Raw genomic sequence first — 17,780 nt, 5'->3', positions numbered from 1 at the left:
ACTCACTAGAGGGCACAGGGACGACATCCTAATTAACAAAATCAGAAATAAAAAGGGAGACATAACAACAGATCCTGAAGAAATCCAAAACACCATCAGATCCTTCTACAAAAGGCTATACTCAACAAAACTGGAAAACCTGGACAAAATGGACAAATTTCTAGACAGATACCAGGTACCAAAGTTAAATCAGGATCAAATTAACGATCTAAACAGTCCCATATCCCCTAAAGAAATAGAAGCAGTCATTAATAGTCTCCCAGCCAAAAAAAAGTCCAGGACCAGATGGGTTTAGTGCAGAGTTCTACCAGACCTTCAAAGAAGATCTAATTCCAGTTCTGCACAAACTATTCCACAAAACAGAAGTAGAAGGAACTCTACCCAACTCATTTTATGAAGCCACAATTACTCTGATACCTAAACCACAGAAAGATCCAACAAAGATAGAGAACTTCAGACCAAGTTCCCTTATGAATATAGATGCAAAAATCCTCAATAAAATTCTCGCTAACCGAATCCAAGAACACATTAAAGCAATCATCCATCCTGACCAAGTAGGTTTTAATCCAGGGATGCAGGGATGGTTTAATATACGAAAATCCATCAATGTAATCCATTATATAAACAAACTCAAAGACAAAAACCGCATGATCATCTCGTTAGATGCGGAAAAAGCATTCGACAAGATCCAACACCCATTCATGATAAAACTCTTGGAAAGATCAGAAATTCAAGGCCCATACCTAAGCATGATAAAAGCAATCTACAGCAAACCAGTAGCCAACATCAAAGTAAATGGTGAGAAGCTTGAAGCAATCCCACTAAAACCAGGGACTAGACAAGGCTGTCCACTCTCTCCATACCTATTCAACATTGTACTTGAAGTCGTAGCCAGAGCAATTCGACAACAAAAGGAGATCAAGGGGATACAAATTGGAAAAGAGGAAGTCAAAATATCACTTTTTGCAGATGATATGATAGTATATATAAGTGACCCAAAAAATTCCACCAGAGAACTCCTAAAACTGATAAACAGCTTCGGTGAAGTAGCTGGATATAAAATTAACTCAAACAAGTCAATGGCCTTTCTCTACACAAAGAATAAACAGGCTGAGAAAGAAATTAGGGAAACAACACCCTTCTCAATAGTCACAAATAATATAAAATATCTTGGTGTGACTCTAACTAAGGAAGTGAGAGATCTGTATGATAAGAACTTCATGTCTCTGAAGAAAGAAATTAAAGGAGATCTCAGAAGATGGAAAGATCTCCCATGCTCATGGATTGGCAGGATCAACATTGTAAAAATGGCTATCTTGCCAAAAGCAATCTACAGATTCAAAGCAATTCCCATCATAATTCCAACTCAATTCTTCAGCGAATTAGAAAGAGCAATCTGCAAATTCATCTGGAATAACAAAAAACCTTCTCAATCAATAGCAAAAACTCTTCTCAAGGATAAAAGAACCTCTGGTGGAATCACCATGCCTGACCTAAAGCTTTACTACAGAGCAATTGTGATAAAAAACTGCATGGTACTGGTATAGTGACAGACAAGTAGACCAATGGAATAGAATTGAAGACCCAGAAATGAACCCACACATCTATGGCCACTTGATCTTCGACAAGGGAGCTAAAACCATCCAGTGGAAGAAAGACAGCATTTTCAACAAATGCTGCTGGCACAACTGGTTGTTATCATGTAGAAGAATGCTAATCGATCCATTCCTATCTCCTTGTACTAAGGTCAAATCTAAGTGGATCAAGGAACTTCACATAAAACCAGAGACACTGAAACTTATAGAGGAGAGAGTGGGGAAAAGCCTCGAAGATATGGGCACAGGGGAAAAATTCCTGAATAGAACAGCAATGGCTTGCGCTGTAAGATCGAGAATTGACAAATGGGACCTCATGAAACTGCAAAGCTTCTGCAAGGCAAAAGATACTGTCAATAAGACAAAAAGACCACCAACAGATTGGGAAAGGATCTTTACCTATCCTAAACCAGATAGGGGACTAATATCCAATATATATAAAGAACTGAAGAGGTTGGACTCCAGAAAATCAAATAACCCCATTAAAAAATGGGGCTCAGAATTGAACAAAGAATTCTCACCTGAGGAATACCGAATGGCAGAGAAGCACCTGAAAAAATGTTCAACATCCTTAATTATCAGGGAAATGCAAATCAAAACAACCCTGAGATTCCACCTCACACCAGTCAGAATGGCTAAGATCAAAAATTCAGGTGACAGCAGATGCTGGCGTGGATGTGGAGAAAGAGGAACACTCCTCCATTTTTGGTGGGATTGCAAGCTTGTACAACCACTCTGGAAATCAGTCTGGCGGTTCCTTAGAAAATTGGACATAGTACTACCGGAGGATCCAGCAATACCTCTTCTGGGCATATATCCAGAAGATGCCCCAACCGGTATGAAGGACACATGCTCCACTGTGTTCATAGCAGCCTTCTTTATAATAGCCAGAAGCTGGAAAGAACCCAGATGCCCCTCAACAGAGGAACGGATACAGAAAATGTGGTACATTTACACAATGGAGTACTACTCAACTATTAAAAAGAATGAATTTATGAAATTCCTAGGCAAATGGATGGACCTGGAGGGCATCATCCTGAGGGAGGTAACACAATCACAAAGGAACTCACACAATATGTACTCACTGATAAGTGGATATTAGCCCAAAACTTAGGATACCCAAGATATAAGATACAATTTGCCAAGTGCATGAAACTCTAGAAGAATGAAGACCAAAAAGTGTGGACACTGTGCCCCTTCTTAGAATTGGGAACAAAACACCCATGGAAGGAGTTACAGAGACAAAGTTTGGAGCTGTGACAAAAGGATGGACCATCTAGAGACTGCCATATCTAGGGATCCACCCCATAATCAGCTTCCAAACGCTGACACCATTGCATACACTAGCAAGATTTCGCTGAAAGGACCCAGATATAGCTGTCTCTTGAGAGACTATGCCGGGGCCTAGCAAACACAGAAGTGGATGCTCACAGTCAGCTATTGGATGGATCACAGGGCTCCCAATGGAGGAGCTAGAGAAAGTACCCAAGGAGCTAAAGGGGTCTGCAACCCTATAGGTGGAACAACATTATGAACTAACCAGTACCCCGGAGCTCTTGTCTCTAGCTGCATATGTATCAAAAGATGGCCTAGTCGGCCATCACTGGAAAGAGAGGCCCATTGGACTTGCAAACTTTATATGCCCCAGTACAGGGGAACGCCAGGGCCAAAAAAATGGGAGTGGGTGGGGAGGGGGGGAGGGTATGGGGGACTTTTGGGATAGCATTGGAAATGTAATTGAGGAAAATACATAATAAATTAAGAAAAAAAAGTTAATAACGGAGCTGAAAGCTTTCCATCCCTGACTGAAACATCCTTACTCAGTGTTTGCCTATCTAAAACGTTCTTTTACACAAAGTCAAGAAATGCGGGTAAAAATGTAGCTCATGGGTAGAGCACCTGCTCAGCGCGCACACGGTCCTGGGAGGCATTCCCAGCACCACAGAAACAACCACGCCACACAGCCTTTAGTCCCAGCACTCGGGAGGCAGAGGCAAGATGATCTCTGGGAGGGAGGTTAAGGCCAGTCTAGTGCACACCGTAGTCCAAGTCAGCTAAGCCTACGTGATAGTCAGACCCTGTCTCAAACAAGAGCAGCAGCAACCACCACCAAAACAAAACGGCAGCAGAGGTTGGTATTCAGGTAAAAATAAAAGATAAAAGTGCATGAGAAAGCCTCTAAGAAAGCATATTTTAAGTCTTTTCACACACAAATAGGTATATGGGGCGATGCCTATGAAAACAGCTTAATTTTTTTTTTTTTTTTTTTTTGGTTTTTCGAGACAGGGTTTCTCTGTATATCTCTGTATAGCCCTGGCTGTCCTGGAACTCACTTTGTAGACCAGGCTGGCCTGGAACTCAGAAATCCACCCGCCTCTGCCTCCCGAGTACTGGGATTAAAGGTGTGTGCCACCACACCCGGCTTAATGTAGCAATTCTAACAAGTATCGCTACAATATATATTCACTGAATTTTCTTAGATTGATTTATTTTATGTGTGTGAGTGTTTTGCCTGCATGGAGGTATGTGCACCATGGGAAGAGGGTATTTAACCGCTGGGATGGAAGTATGGATGGTTGTGAGCTGCTGCGTGGGTACTGGAAACTGAACCTGGAACCATCTATATGAGCAACATGTTGCTCTTAACCACTGACACATCTCTCTTGCCTCCTAGATTCTTTGTTGTTGTTCTTTTATTTGGTTTGGTTTGGTTTTTCAAAACAGGGTTTCTCTGTGTAGCCCTGACTATCCTGGAACTCCCTGTGTAGACCAGGCTTGCCTGGAACTCAGAGATCTGCCTGCCTCTGTTAAAGGCGTGCGGCACCCCATTGTCCAGCTCTAGATTCATTTTTTGACTTGTCAGCCAGTAAGCAAAATGATAGATCTGGGGATATATCCCAGTTGCTTAACTTGCAGGGAGCCCTGCACTCGCTACCTAGCAGCGCATAAAACTGGACACCATGAAGCATGCCTATTACTTTGCAAGTGGAGGATCAGGACTTCAAGATCACCTCAGGCTAAGACGCAGTAAATTCAGGGTTAGCCTGTGCCACATAAGACCCTGCCTCAAAATGAAACAAGCCATAAAAGAGAAACATACATCACATGTATGTACATACGTGTACACACACGCGCGCGCGCGCGCGCGCCATGCTGGGGGGGGGGTGCCTTTTTTTTGGTTCGGTGTCTACCGCCATCTGGTGGCAGCAAGTAGCAATTGCTACAGAAATTCACAGGCTCAGTTAAGACCAAGCCTTCAGGAATGCAGGTATTTGGAGGCATTTGGAGACATCAGTGACTCAGAAAAAGCACATATCTGCGTGGCCTTAGCTCCACTCACTATGTAGTGGTCTTTCTTACTTCTCTTAATTGAATCTCCACGTGTATATGTATGTAGATACATTGCAGAATTGTAAAAGTTCAAGTTAAAGGTAAGTATACTTGGGTTGTTCACGCTGTATTCTGATTCTTGTATTTTTTTTTCTTCCATTTTTTTTCTTCCAGCCTTTCTGACTTAAAATGGAAACGTATTTTGACAGGCTTATCTGATTAAATCTATTGTCTCAGAAATCCCCTTTTATGTTTTTAAAGATTTATTTATTTTTATTTTATGTGTATAGGTGCTGTGCCTGCTTGTTCTATGAATCACTTTGGTGCAGTGTCCTCCCTTGGAGGGAGGCTAGAGGAGGGCATAGAATCCCCTGGAACTCTATGGGTACTTGGAATTGAGCCTGGGTCCTCCACAAGGTCTGTAAGTTCTGTTTTAATCTCTCTCTCTCTCTCTCTCTCTCTCTCTCTCTCTCTCTCTCTCTCTCTCTCTCTCTCTCTCTCTCTGAAGCAAGGTTTCTCAATGTAGTCTTAGCTATCCTGGTACTCACTATGTAGACCAGGCTGGCCTGGAACTCACAGATCCTCTTGCTCCTGTCTCAGGAGTGCTGGGATGAAAGGTGTATGTCACCATGCCCAGCCAGTAAGTTACTGAACTATCTCTGCTTAGAGAGATGGGGTGGGAGGGGGAGGTTCTGGGGAAGTGGGAGAGGAGAAACATACAAACATCCATTGACAGTTCACTGCTTTGCAGGCAACAGAACTTCCTGTATCCCAGAGGCAGCCACTGCCTTATACCCTTCCTACCCACCACTAATCTGCTAAACTCCAAATCCGTAGCAGCCTCAAGGAAGGGTGGGACAATGCGATTATCTTCCTGACTACTGCTTTAGACTCTATTTAGTCCCTGAATTAACCTCCTTAGCCCTCCCCCCTCTAAGCTTGGATACCTCTTCTTCTTTTTTTCTTTTTAATTTCCTTTCTTTTTTTCTTTTATTCTTCTCTCAGACATTATATCCTGGCCACAGTTTCTCCTCCCAGATCCACTCTTCCTGTTTACCTTCAAAAACAAACAACAAAAGCAAAACTGAGGGAACATGGCATACCAAGTTGCAATTAAACTACGCACAAAGCCTCCTATCAGGGCTGAATGAAGCTGGACTACGCAAGCCAGTGGGAGGAAAAGGGTCCCAAGAGCAGGCAAAAGAGTCAGAGTCACCCCTGACTCCCATCTTCAAGCGTTCCGCAAGAACACCAAGCTACACGACCATAACATATATGTAGAGGGCCCAGTGCAGACCCATAGAGGTTGTTTGACTGCCACGTCAGTCTCTGTAGCCCCTATGAACCTTGATTAGTTGATTCTTAAAAACAAAACAAAACTTTCTTTATTTTATTTTAATTTTATGTGTATGAGTATTTGCGTGCATATATGTATGTGTGCCTGGTACTTGAGGCCAGGTGGTGGTGGGGGGCGGGGGGTCTCATGTGTAGCCCTGGAAGTCGCTATTACTTAGATCAAGATGGCCTCAAATGTACAGAAATCCACCTGGTCCTGAGTGTGGAGATTAAAGGCATGTGCCACCATACCAGACAGCTACAGCCTTCCAAATGAAGAAACTCACGTCTACAGGTCATTGTTGGATCCCTATCCCAGTCTCTCCCATGGTGAGCGGACGACATTAACAAAGGATATTTCTCCTCAAATCCTCCTCTCAGCACATCTGTCTGTAGACCCTGGAATGTATTTAAAATGAGAATCTGGTGCTACTTCTGGGGCTGAGGAGGGAGCTGGGCCAAGTCAGCAGGTGTTAGGGGAGATGTCTCAGGCTGAGTTTGGGGTCAGGTTAAGACATCTCCCAAGAGGCACTGTGTAACCAGACCATTGAGAGATGGATGGCTACTGAAAGGAAAAGCATCATCTCGGGACCCCCAAGACCAAGTTCTAAGCACAAAGGAGCAGGGAAGTAAGAGAGACACAGGAGGCAGAGGATGGGGAAGAAGGGAGAGGTTATAGGGATATTTGTCCCAAAGGACAATGGAACAAAGGACTGCCTCTGAAGGAAACAGACGTGGCACCGAGGAGCATGACAGTTTATAAAGGTAAAGGGGAAACCCTGTGCTAGGATGAGGTGTTTAATTTTAATTGGGCATGTTTATTAGGTGAGCCAAAGGGGGCTTTTGACTGCTGGACTTTAATACTTTGATAGCTGGACCTTGGTAGTCAGACTAGGGAGGAGCAAGTGGCCAAATAAGGGACTAGACCTTGGAGGCTAGCTTTAGGAATGTAGTCTAAGGGGTTTTAGCAAGGCAGAGGGAATGGAGGAGAAGGGCAAGGCTTGCCAGAGCTGCACTCACCACACTGGCCAGAGCCCCTTCAAACTGTCTGCACTCCCCCAGCTGCCCAAATCCTGTGTTGTCAGAATTAGGATTAGGCCCACATCCAGCATGCTGGCGACCCAAGAGATCAGAAGACAGAAGTACACAGAGGAATGACTTCGGGAGAGCAGTGCGTGTGTCTAGCCTCTGAGCCGAGCCACTGCCATCATGGGGAGTTCAGCAGCCACCACCATGCAAAAGGGGCCCCCTTGACAGTTTTTCTTCTTCTCATTGGAGGGGTGGGAAGCATCACAGGACTCTCTCCAGAGTATATGTGACCTAAGGGAGGGGCTGGAACACATAGGACCTTCGTCTCTGCATCCACGTCCCTATGGACAACCCTCACCTATGCTCTGCAAGCAAGCAAGCCCAATAAACTTCGGTGATATGTTATCTTGGTTTGTCATTGGGACCTTTGGAGTACTGGTTGACATTGTTTATGTCTAATAGCTCTGCAGTGGTGGCCTTAAAACCCAGTACTTGAGAGGTAGAGACAGGCAAATCTCTGAGTTCAAGGCCAGCCTAGTCTACAGAGTGAATTCCAGGACAGCCAGGTCTACACAGAGAAACCCTGTATTGAAAATACAAAACAAGGCATTGTTTATGTTTAAACCTGGGAAGGAGAGGAATTTTTAAAAAGGTATGGGTGTATACTGTACCCAGGGAACTTCTTTGATGTTTTGTTTTGAGACCGGGTCTCATTTAGTCTGAGCTAGGCTGCCCTCAAACTCACTGTAGCTGAGGATGACCTTGGCTCTCTCTGTCTCTCTCTGTCTCTGTCTCTCTTCTCCCCCCCTCTCCCTCCCTCCCTCCCTCCCTCCCTCCCTTCCTTCTTTTCTTTTCTTTCTTTCTTTTCTTCCTTCCCCAGGATTGGATTAGGCCTTGTTGGGAATTGAACCCAGGGCTTTGCACTTTTTAGGCACGCAATCTATCAAATGATCCACATTCCCAGCTTATTTGACTTTTTAGAGAGGTTCTCATGTAACATAGGCTTCCCTAGAACCTGCTACACAGACCCGTCCTCAGTGCTGGGACTTCTGCGTTCATCGAATTTTTGGAACATTCTAGAGCCTTAAGGCCGTTCATCAGTAACTGCAGTCATCGGCCAGCAGGTGGCGCACATAGGATATTGATGAAAACAGTTTGAGCATGACTAGGGAAATCGGGCCTCTTAAGATGTTGCTGCAGTTGCTCTAAAATATTTCAAAGCATTTACCCTACAGGGACAAGGATAGATGAGCTTCGAGAAGGAGGCAGCCGGGGAGCAGACTGCACTTACCTATCAAGTGTCAGGAGGCCAGCACAGCAGCAGGGCTGGAGAGCAAGGGCGTGAGGATTTGAGTTTATACTCTGGCTGCATCTCACACCGGCCTGTGTGTCATTGGGTGGAGGTTTTTTTTGGCTTCTGGGCTCCCATTTCTTCTTTTGCATGTTCTTTCGGACAGTGTAACAATTCAATTTAATGGTAATGTTACTTGGAAGTCACTAGGACAGATCTTAAATGTTCTCACCATGGAGAGGGGATGGTTTGTCAATAGTTTGATTGACACATATATCAGAGCATCCATGTTGTGTACTGTAAATATATATAATTCTTATAGTTCAACTTCACTTAAGAGTTGGAAGGAGGAATTTGAGGCCATCCTTAGCTACTTGTGGAATTCCAAACCAGCTTATCCCCGTAGCTAGATGTGGCGGCATGCCCATTTATGCCTAGTAATGAGAAAGCAGAGGCAGGTAGGTCTCTTTGAGTTCAAGGTCAGCCTGATTTACGTAATGGATTCAAGGCTAGCTAGGATTAGGTGGTAAGACCTTGTCTCAAAACAAAGCAAAAATCCAACCAAACCAAAAAAATAAAAAATAAAATAAAATCAAGCTATATGAGACCTTACCTCAAAAATGAAAATGAATCTAGAATGCAGCTTGTGGCTGCAGCACTTTCCTCTAAGCACAGGTTCTATGCTCAACTCCCAGTACTTGGGAAACAAAACCTAAGAATTAAAAAAGAACAAAAAACAAAAAACAAAAAAAACAAAAAAGTTCATTGAGTTTCTCCAATTCGGGCAATCCTGCCAAATACTGTGGATTTCAAACCCCATCTTCTAAGACTTTGTGTTCGAATGGCGAGCAAACTGCAGAGCAGAGATCAGGTGTGGATATTGGTACCAAACACTAAAGAAGTCTGCTCTGTGCCAAAGACACCGGGGCGACTCCCATGAAGATACAAGGTTGTTGGAAGAAGAAAGAAGCCACAAAATAGCTAACTGTGGGAGTACATCAGGAAAAAACAAACAAACAAACAGACAGACAAAACAAAGAGTTACAATTTGTGTGAACTGATCTGGAGAAGGTGTTTTGTTTTGTTTTGTTTTGTTTTGTTTTGTTTTGTTTTGTTTTGTTTCTGTGTAGCCCTGGCTGTCCTGGAACTCACTCTGTAGACCAGGCTGGCCTCAAACTCACAAAGAGTTGCCTGCCTCCCCCTCCCTTTGTTTCTTTTTTTGTTTGTTTGTTTGTTTGTTTTGTTTTGTTTTTTAGTTTTTCGAGACAGGGTTTCTTTGTATAGCCCTGGCTGCCCTGGAACTCACTTTGTAGACCAGGCTGGCCTCAAACTCAGAAATCTGCCTGTCTCTGCCTCCTAAGTGCTGGGATTAAAGGTGTGCACCACCACCACCCGGCTCTTGTTTGTTTTGTTTTTGCCAGATTTCATTCTGGATTTGATGTTGTAAGCAAGCGTGGACTTTGTAGAACCACATCTTTTCAAAATCCCAAATAGCCTTGGTGGTGGTGCTCACTGCACTCAGGAGGCAGAGGGAGGCAGATCTCAAGAGTTTGAGGCTAGCTGCATCTCCATAGTGATACTTTGTTTCAAGACAAGGACAACAACAAAAACATCTCCAACTCCTAAACCTAGTAATGGTGATAATGATTAAAAAAGAACTCAAAATTATAATATAAAATGCTTCTTTTTTAGTTAAAACTGTATCAAAGAAGTAAACTCCATAAACTATCCCACTAAACACTGATTTTTTTACCAGACACTGATAAACACTTCTTAAGAATTAAATTGCCAGGCATGGTGGCTCACACCTAGAAACTCCAGCCTTACAGGGCTGAGGTAAGAGGATCTTGAGAGTTCAAAGCCAACCTAGGCCACATCATTCCAGGCCAACCTTGGCTCCAAGTGAGACCCTCACCCTGTCTCACCCTCCCAACCCTCCCACCCTGAAGCAATAAAGCCTGCAAATTATAAAATTCAATGTTGTCAGCTCTCAAAATTTGGATGAAAATGAAGGATACAATCAAGGGGAAATTTGCAAGCCAGATGGCTCTTTAGACAGATGTGACTTTAAACAGACAGTCTCAGAAGACTGTCCACATTGTTTTATGTCTAAACGAGACCTTTTCCGTCCTTAATTACACAGGGAGGTATATAACTCCCGGAATGAAGCCTGGCCTTTAGCTCAGTGGAAAATTCCGCTGCTGATTTGAGAGTAGAGCTTTCTTTTGGCTGCCAGGGAAATGGTAAACACTCTGGCTGCCTTCTCTCCACAAGCCCAGGCTCTGTATTTGCACAGTGTAATTCACTAACGACCATGTTTTTCTCCTGTTCCTGCTGCTCCACTGTAACTTTGCCATATATCCCTCTGGTGGGCATAGTACCTTTAAAAATATTTTAGAATTACATTTATTGTTATCATGTAGTTTTAAAAATAATTTATGCATTTTAATTTTATGGTGTTTTGCCTACATGTATTTCTGTGTGAGGATGTCAGATCTTAGAGTTAGGGACAATTGTGAGCTGTCATGTAGGTGCTAGGAACTGAACCCCTCTTAGAAGGGCAGTCAGTGTTCTTAACCACTGACCCATCTCAACTGTGAGTTACCATGTGGGTGCTTAGAATTGAACCCGAGTCCTCTGGAAGGGCAGTCATTGCTCTTAACCAATGAGCCATCTCTCTAGTCCCCATTGTCTCTCTCTTTTTTTTTTTTTTTTTTTGGTTTTTCAGGACAGGGTTTCTCTGTGTAGCCCTGGATATCCTGGAACTCACTTTGTAGACCAGGCTGGCCTCGAACTCAGAAATCGGCCTGCCTCTGCCTCCCAAATGCTGGGATTAAAGGCATGCGCCACCACACCCAGAAAAAGTGGAACCATTTTTGGGTTTTTTGTTTGTTTGTTTGTTTGTTTTTTTGGGTTCAGCATCCTTAATCATCAGGGAAATGCAAATCAAAACAACCCTGAGATTCTACCTCACACCTCACCTCCTTCCTTCCTTCCTTCCTTCCTTCCTTTCTTTCTTTCTTTCTTTCTTTCTTTTCTTTTTTTTTTTTTTTTTTTTTTGGTTTGGTTGGTTTTTTTTGTTTTTGTTTTTGTTTTTGTTTTTGTTTTGTTTTGTTGTTGTTTCCAGACAGGGTTTCTCTGTATAGCCCTGGCTGTCCTGGAACTCACTTTGTAGACCAGGCTGGCCTTGAACTCAGAAATCTGGCTGCGTCTGCCTCCCGAGTGCTGGGATTAAAGGCGTGTGCCACCATGCCCAGCAGATTTGAGGTTTTGATCAATTTCCTTAACCCCCATCACCCCCAAACCCAGGCTGTGGTAGCTACCATTTGTCTGCTCCAATGAGTCCATGTTTTTAGATCCTGCCAGTAAGTGACATCATGTCACTGTATCTTGCTTATTTTACCTGGCTGTAAGATGTCCTTTAAATTCACCCAATTTGGAAATGGAGAAGGGTGCGGTTGGAAAAGTTGTATCTTTGGAAACTTTTCTTAGCACTTAAGTTTTTCCATATGGGAGACCTGAGTGGTCTCCTAAAAGTGTAAACGTGTCCCAGTGAAGGAAGCAGGAAGTTTGGGAGATGAAAATCTTCCTTAACTAAAGTCTAGACTCCAGGGCAGTCTGGGCTACCTGAGACAGTCTCAAAAACAAGTTAAAACTGCGGTCCCAGTGAAATGGGTCAACAGTAAAGTCGCTTGCAAGGAAGTGAGTCAACAGGTAAAGACGCTTGCCCTGAACAGTCAACAGTAAAGGCTCCTGCAGGGAAGTAGGTGAACAGGTAAAGACGCTAGCAGCTGAGACTAATGACTTCAGTTCAGCCCCTGGGATCCACACTGTGGAATGACAGAATGAACTCCCACAGGCTGTCCTCAGCCCTCCGCATGAGGCCAGGGCACTCATGCAGAACCCCTCCGTACACAGAAATGCACACAAAATGAAACAAAATGGAATAATTTCTTAAAAGCGTAAAAAAGTAACAAATCGTCTCGTTCTTTCTATAAAAATCCTACAGTCTTCGGTATTCCCCAAAACATGGAAAATAAAAAAGGCACACCCAGGGCTCAGATCTTGATTTTGACATTGTGTTCTACTCACAGGGGACCTGGAACTCTGTGGATAATTAGTCAACTGCAGGGCAGGGCAGGGAAACAGGAGACTAGAATGTCTCGTTGTGTCTGGAAAGCAGGGGGGGCTTTTCTTTTTCTCAAGTGTCAAGAAGCTTGCAAAGATCCAGAATCAGAATGTGAGCTGCTCGGGAGAAGACAGGTTCTGAAAGTAGCAAATTGTAAACAAGCCCTTAATTACGTTAAAACCCGCAAAATCAGCATGGAAGCAATTAAGGTGGGATAAGAGAAAACAGAGACTCAGAGAAGAATTCTAACAGAGATACATCCAGGAATGTGGGGCCAGAAAGCCATCATGTGTCATCTCGCATGCAATAACTAAGGAAACAGTAATCGGTGGTTACTGAACCTGGATTTGTGGGGCCAGTGAGGTGGCTCAGAGGATAAAGGAGCCTTCAGCCAAGTGTGACGATGTAAGTTCCACCTCCAAGACCTGCATAGTAGAAGAAAATAAAAAATTGACTCCTGCAAGTTGTCCTCTGGCCTCCACGTGTGGCCTATGGCATGTGCCTGTCCACTCATATTTACAAGTGTAAGATTTTTAAAAAGTAAAATGAGAATGCCATGCATGCATACAAATTATCTTGGTCATACTCATTCCCCAATGTAATTCCTCCAGATTTACCATCTACCCTACCCTTCCCTTTCAAACTTTATTTAAACATTTATGTGGGGGGTGGGGGGGGTAGATAGGTGGTTGTGCACAAGTGGGCAGGTGACCAAGGAAGGCAGAAGAGGACATTAAATCCCCTGGTGTTGGAGTTACAGGCAACTGTGAGTCCCCGCTACAGGTCTTGGGAATCACCCTTTGGTCCCCTGGAGGAGTGATTAGGATAATTTTACAGAGTGAGTAAGCTCTCTCCTTCCATCTTTACTCAAGGTCAGATTGAGCTCAGGCTAACAATGCTCTTGAGTCTTTCCTTCAGAGGCCTCTACCCTTTTAACAGCCCCTTGATTACAATATGTCCCACCCGTACCCTCATGGGTGTGAAGCCAAACACTGGAGAAAAATGTGTAAATAAATCTTTGTTGTGCGAAAGTAGAAAGAGAAACAATATTTACATGGGTAATTGACAATGGAAAATAGTAACTTCATCAACCAGGGGACAAGTTAGACAGTATCAAGGCCAATAGCTCCAGTGTTGGGTCAAAAAAAAAATATGTCATAAGCTTATTGTTTATTTATTTACTTACTTGCTTACTTGCTTACCTTTGAGATGAGGTTTTTCCTGTAGAGCTCTGGCTGTCCTGGAACTCACTCTGTAGACCAAGCTGGCCTTGAATTCAGAGATCTGTCTGCCTCTGGCTCCCAAGGGCTGGAGTTAAAGAAGTGAGCCACCACTTCTTGGCATGGCACAAATTTACAAAAGGATGAACTGAGAAAGAGACAAAGACACACATGCACCAAGATGAAAATCTTTGAGAGTTGGGAATCGTCAGACAGATCTAGGTTGACACTCTACAGACTACTCTGTATTCCTCAAAAAAATGTCAGCATCAAGCCTGGGGGACTGATGAAAGTGAATTCAGTGAATTCAAGACCAGCCAAGTCTGCAGAGTGGGACTTTTTCTTAAACAAACAACCCCTTCCCCCCAAAATTATGTCAATGTCTTTCTGGCTCTTTGAGATGCCTCGGCATGTAAAGTCACTTCCGGGGAAAGCCTGGTGGCCTGCAGTCAGTCCTCAGACTTTAGTGAAGGTAGAAGAAAAGAACTTATCTGTAAAGTCACATTCTGGCTGCTCTCCTCTGTTTTTTTAATGTAAATGTCAGTATTGGGAACCCGTAAGCCAGAAATCATTACAGGTTAAAGAAGCACAAGAAATGAAACAATGACACAGTATATCAGTGTATAACCTGATGTGACACAGAAAAAAAATTGACAGCCATAAATTGTTGGAGTACTTTATATGTGAATATGGACTGCATAGATTATAATGCTGTAAATATTAAATTTAGATTTGCTTTCTAAAATGATTTTTTAAAGCTGGGTAGTGGTGCACACCTTTAATCCCAGCACTCTGGGAGGCAGAGGCAGGTGGACCTCTGAATTCAAGGCCAGCTTGGGCTACAGAGTAAGTCTCAGGACAGCCAGGGCTACACAGAGAAACTCTGTCTCAAAAAACAAACAAACAAACAAATTTTTAAAAAATGTATGTGTCTGTGTGTACATAGTGTGTCTGAGTATGTGTGTGTGTGAGACTACAGAGGCCAGAAGAGAGCTTCCCCTGCAGGCAGTTGGAGGCAGTAACCCATACGGGAGTTTGGAACCAAACTCAAGTCCTCTTGAGTAGCCAGTCCTCAAGAGTAGCCAGTGCTCTTAATGGCTGAGCCATTTCTCTGGCCTCTTTTTTTCTGATTGATCGATCGATCGATTGATTGATTGATGATTGACTGATTGATGATTGACTGATTGATGATTGACTGACTGATTGATTGATTGATTGCTGATTGACTGATCGATGATTGATTGATTGATTGATGATTGACTGATCGATGATTGACTGATTGATCGATTGATTGATGATGGACTGATCGACGATTGATTGATGATGGACTGATCGACGATTGATTGATTGGTTGAGATCTGTGTGTCTCTGCCTCTTGAGTGCTGAGACTAAAGGCGTGAGACACTGTGCTAGGCTTTATTTATTTGTTTGTTTATTTTGAAACAGGGTCTGGTGTATTCTAGGCTTTCTTCAGGCTTATGTAGCCAAGGATGACTTTGAACTCCTGTCAAGTCTGGAGTTCTAGGCTTGGGTCTGAATGCCGCTGTAACCTGTTTTTTCTGGGCTGGGAATAGAACCCAGGTCTTTATGTAAGCTAGGCAAGTATTCTACTAACTGGGCTATATCTCCAATGCCAAATAAGTTTTAATATAGGAATTAGATAGGCACTGAATGTACACATGTACATAAATAAATATGTAAATCTTTTCAGGGGCTGGAGAGATGGCTCAATAGTTAAGAGCACTTACTGATCTATGTTCAATTTCCAGAATTTGTGTGCATGTGTGCTTTGAATGACATAGGCGCACACACATATGCGAAATAAATAAAATCTTAAAAGAATTCCAAACAATTCTCAAAACCTAATATATGTATGCACATATGTACGTGCACTTATCTATCTCTATATATGTATATGTGTCTCTATATAATTAGAAGTTGTTTTGCCAATTCCCTTTGAAGGCTATTGGGGTTCTTCTCTAATCATTTGCCACTACAAGATATGGTGAAGAAGAGAAACAATTGAGTCAGTGGTTCTCAGCCTTTCTGATGCTGCAGCCCTTTAGCACAGTTCCTCGTGTTGTGCTGACCCTCAACCATAAAGCTATTTTCGTTGCTTTTCATAGCTGTAATTTTGCTACTGTTGCAAATTCAAATGTTGATACCTGATATGTACCCTCTGTGAAAAGCTCCTTTGATTCTCCACTGCACAGGAAGGTTCTCATTTCTCTCTCTAGCACCAAAGAGTTTGACTGTAAGGAGTCCCTTTCAAGTGTGTGTGCCCCACGCTGGTGATGGTGCTTTGGGAGGCTGGGGAACCTTCGGGGGAGAAGCCTAGTTGGTACAAGTGGGTCCCTGGGGAAGCCCTTGCTGGTGTACCCAGTGTGGATAAGTCATTTCTGTTAGGCATTTTTCTCACTTTGAGGGAAAAAGAATCTTTTATTCACATTACATCCCAACCAGAAGCCCCCACCTCTTCTCAGTCCCACCTTCACAAAATCCCTCCCCCTCCACTTCCTTCCCTTCTCCCCACCCTGAGAAGGGGAAGCCTGCCCTTGGGTACCACCCCACCCGGGACATCTAGTCACAGTAGGACTAGTAATGTGAATTTTTAAAATACTAATAAATTATGGGAAAAAAGAGAAATGTTCCAAATTTCAAAGCATTTCAGATTTTAAAAAATCTAATACAACTGATAAAATCTCATAATTTTATCACATACAACTACAAGGAATGAGGAAGTTTGCCCAGGTTAGTTAGTTCCAATTACCTATTCCCTGCTTCACAGTATTTGTCTTCATGATATCTATCTGTCTGTCTGTCTATCTATCTATCTATCTATCTATCTATCTATCTATCTATCTATCTTTCTATGTATATATCTATCATGTAGATTTTCTTTCTTTCTGAGACAAGGTTCCTCTATGTAACCCTGGCTGTCCTGGAACTTGCTCTGTAGACCAGGCTAGCCTCAAACTCACAATAATCTATCTGCCTCTGCCTCCCAAGTGCTGGGATTATAGGTGTGTGCTTCCACCTCCTGGCTCATGAAGATTTTTTTTTTTTAAAGACAGAGTCTCACTATGCAACTCTGGCTACCCATAAACACTGCACATAGACCAGGCTGCCCTTGATCTCACAGATATCCATTTGCCTCCAACTCCTGAGTGTTGGGCTTAAAGGTGTGCACTACCAAGCCCACCATATTCTTAATTCTTCAAAATCAAAATCTTTGTGGGGCTGGCAAAGTGGCTCAATAGTTAAGAGCATTGACTACCCTCCCAGAGCACCTAGGTTCAGTACCCAGCACTAACAGGGCAGCTTACAACTCTCTGTGACTCCAGTTCCGGGAGGCGGGGGTGGAGGGGGTAGGGGGGGTGTCTCATGCCCTCTTCTGGTTCCCTCAGGCAATGCACATATACAGGGCACAGACAAACATATAGGCAAATATGCACATCTATAGGATAAAAATAAATAAAATACTCTGTGTGTGTTCATATGTGTTCATCAGAGGACAGACAACCTTGGGTGTTGGTGCTTGCCAAACGTCTACCTTTTTTGGGACGAGGTCTTTTGTTTACTGCTACCTATGCCAGGGTACCTGTGAACTTCCTCGAACTTCCCTGTCTCCACCTCCATCTCACTTGCTATAGGAGCGTTGGGATTTATAAATTCATAAAACTACATCTGGCTTTACATGGGTACTGGGGCTCTTAACTGAGGTCCTCACACTTTGTACAGCAAGCCCTTTACCCACTGAGCCTTCTCCTTAGCTCTGTCCTCCTGATTCTCCAACCTGGGTCCACCCTACTCAGCATTACATCAACTCCCCCTGAAGACATTAAGCTTAT

At 43.3% G+C, this 17,780-nt stretch overlaps 1 protein-coding gene across 18 annotated transcripts in view; it reads right to left on the bottom strand.

The window, feature by feature from the left end:
• Positions 1–17,780, bottom strand: part of Usp29 (ubiquitin specific peptidase 29) — a 236,662-nt gene that overhangs the window by 21,487 nt on the left and 197,395 nt on the right. For 16 of the 18 annotated variants that reach the window (XM_017322427.2, XM_017322425.1, XM_017322422.1 and 13 more), the window contains 2 exons: positions 13,912–14,077; positions 13,051–13,134 (listed from right to left, as the gene is read on the bottom strand). The gene's annotated coding sequence lies outside the window, so the exon portion shown is untranslated. Of the gene's footprint in view, positions 1–12,672; positions 12,847–13,050; positions 13,135–13,911; positions 14,078–17,780 lie in introns of all 18 variants that reach the window. The other 2 variants (XM_017322419.2, NM_001290994.1) reach the window with 2 other exon arrangements.

The sequence above is a fragment of the Mus musculus genome, chromosome 7 (assembly GCF_000001635.26).
Source record: "Mus musculus strain C57BL/6J chromosome 7, GRCm38.p6 C57BL/6J".
NCBI lineage: Eukaryota > Metazoa > Chordata > Mammalia > Rodentia > Muridae > Mus > Mus musculus.
This window is presented reverse-complemented; position numbering and strand designations above follow the sequence as displayed.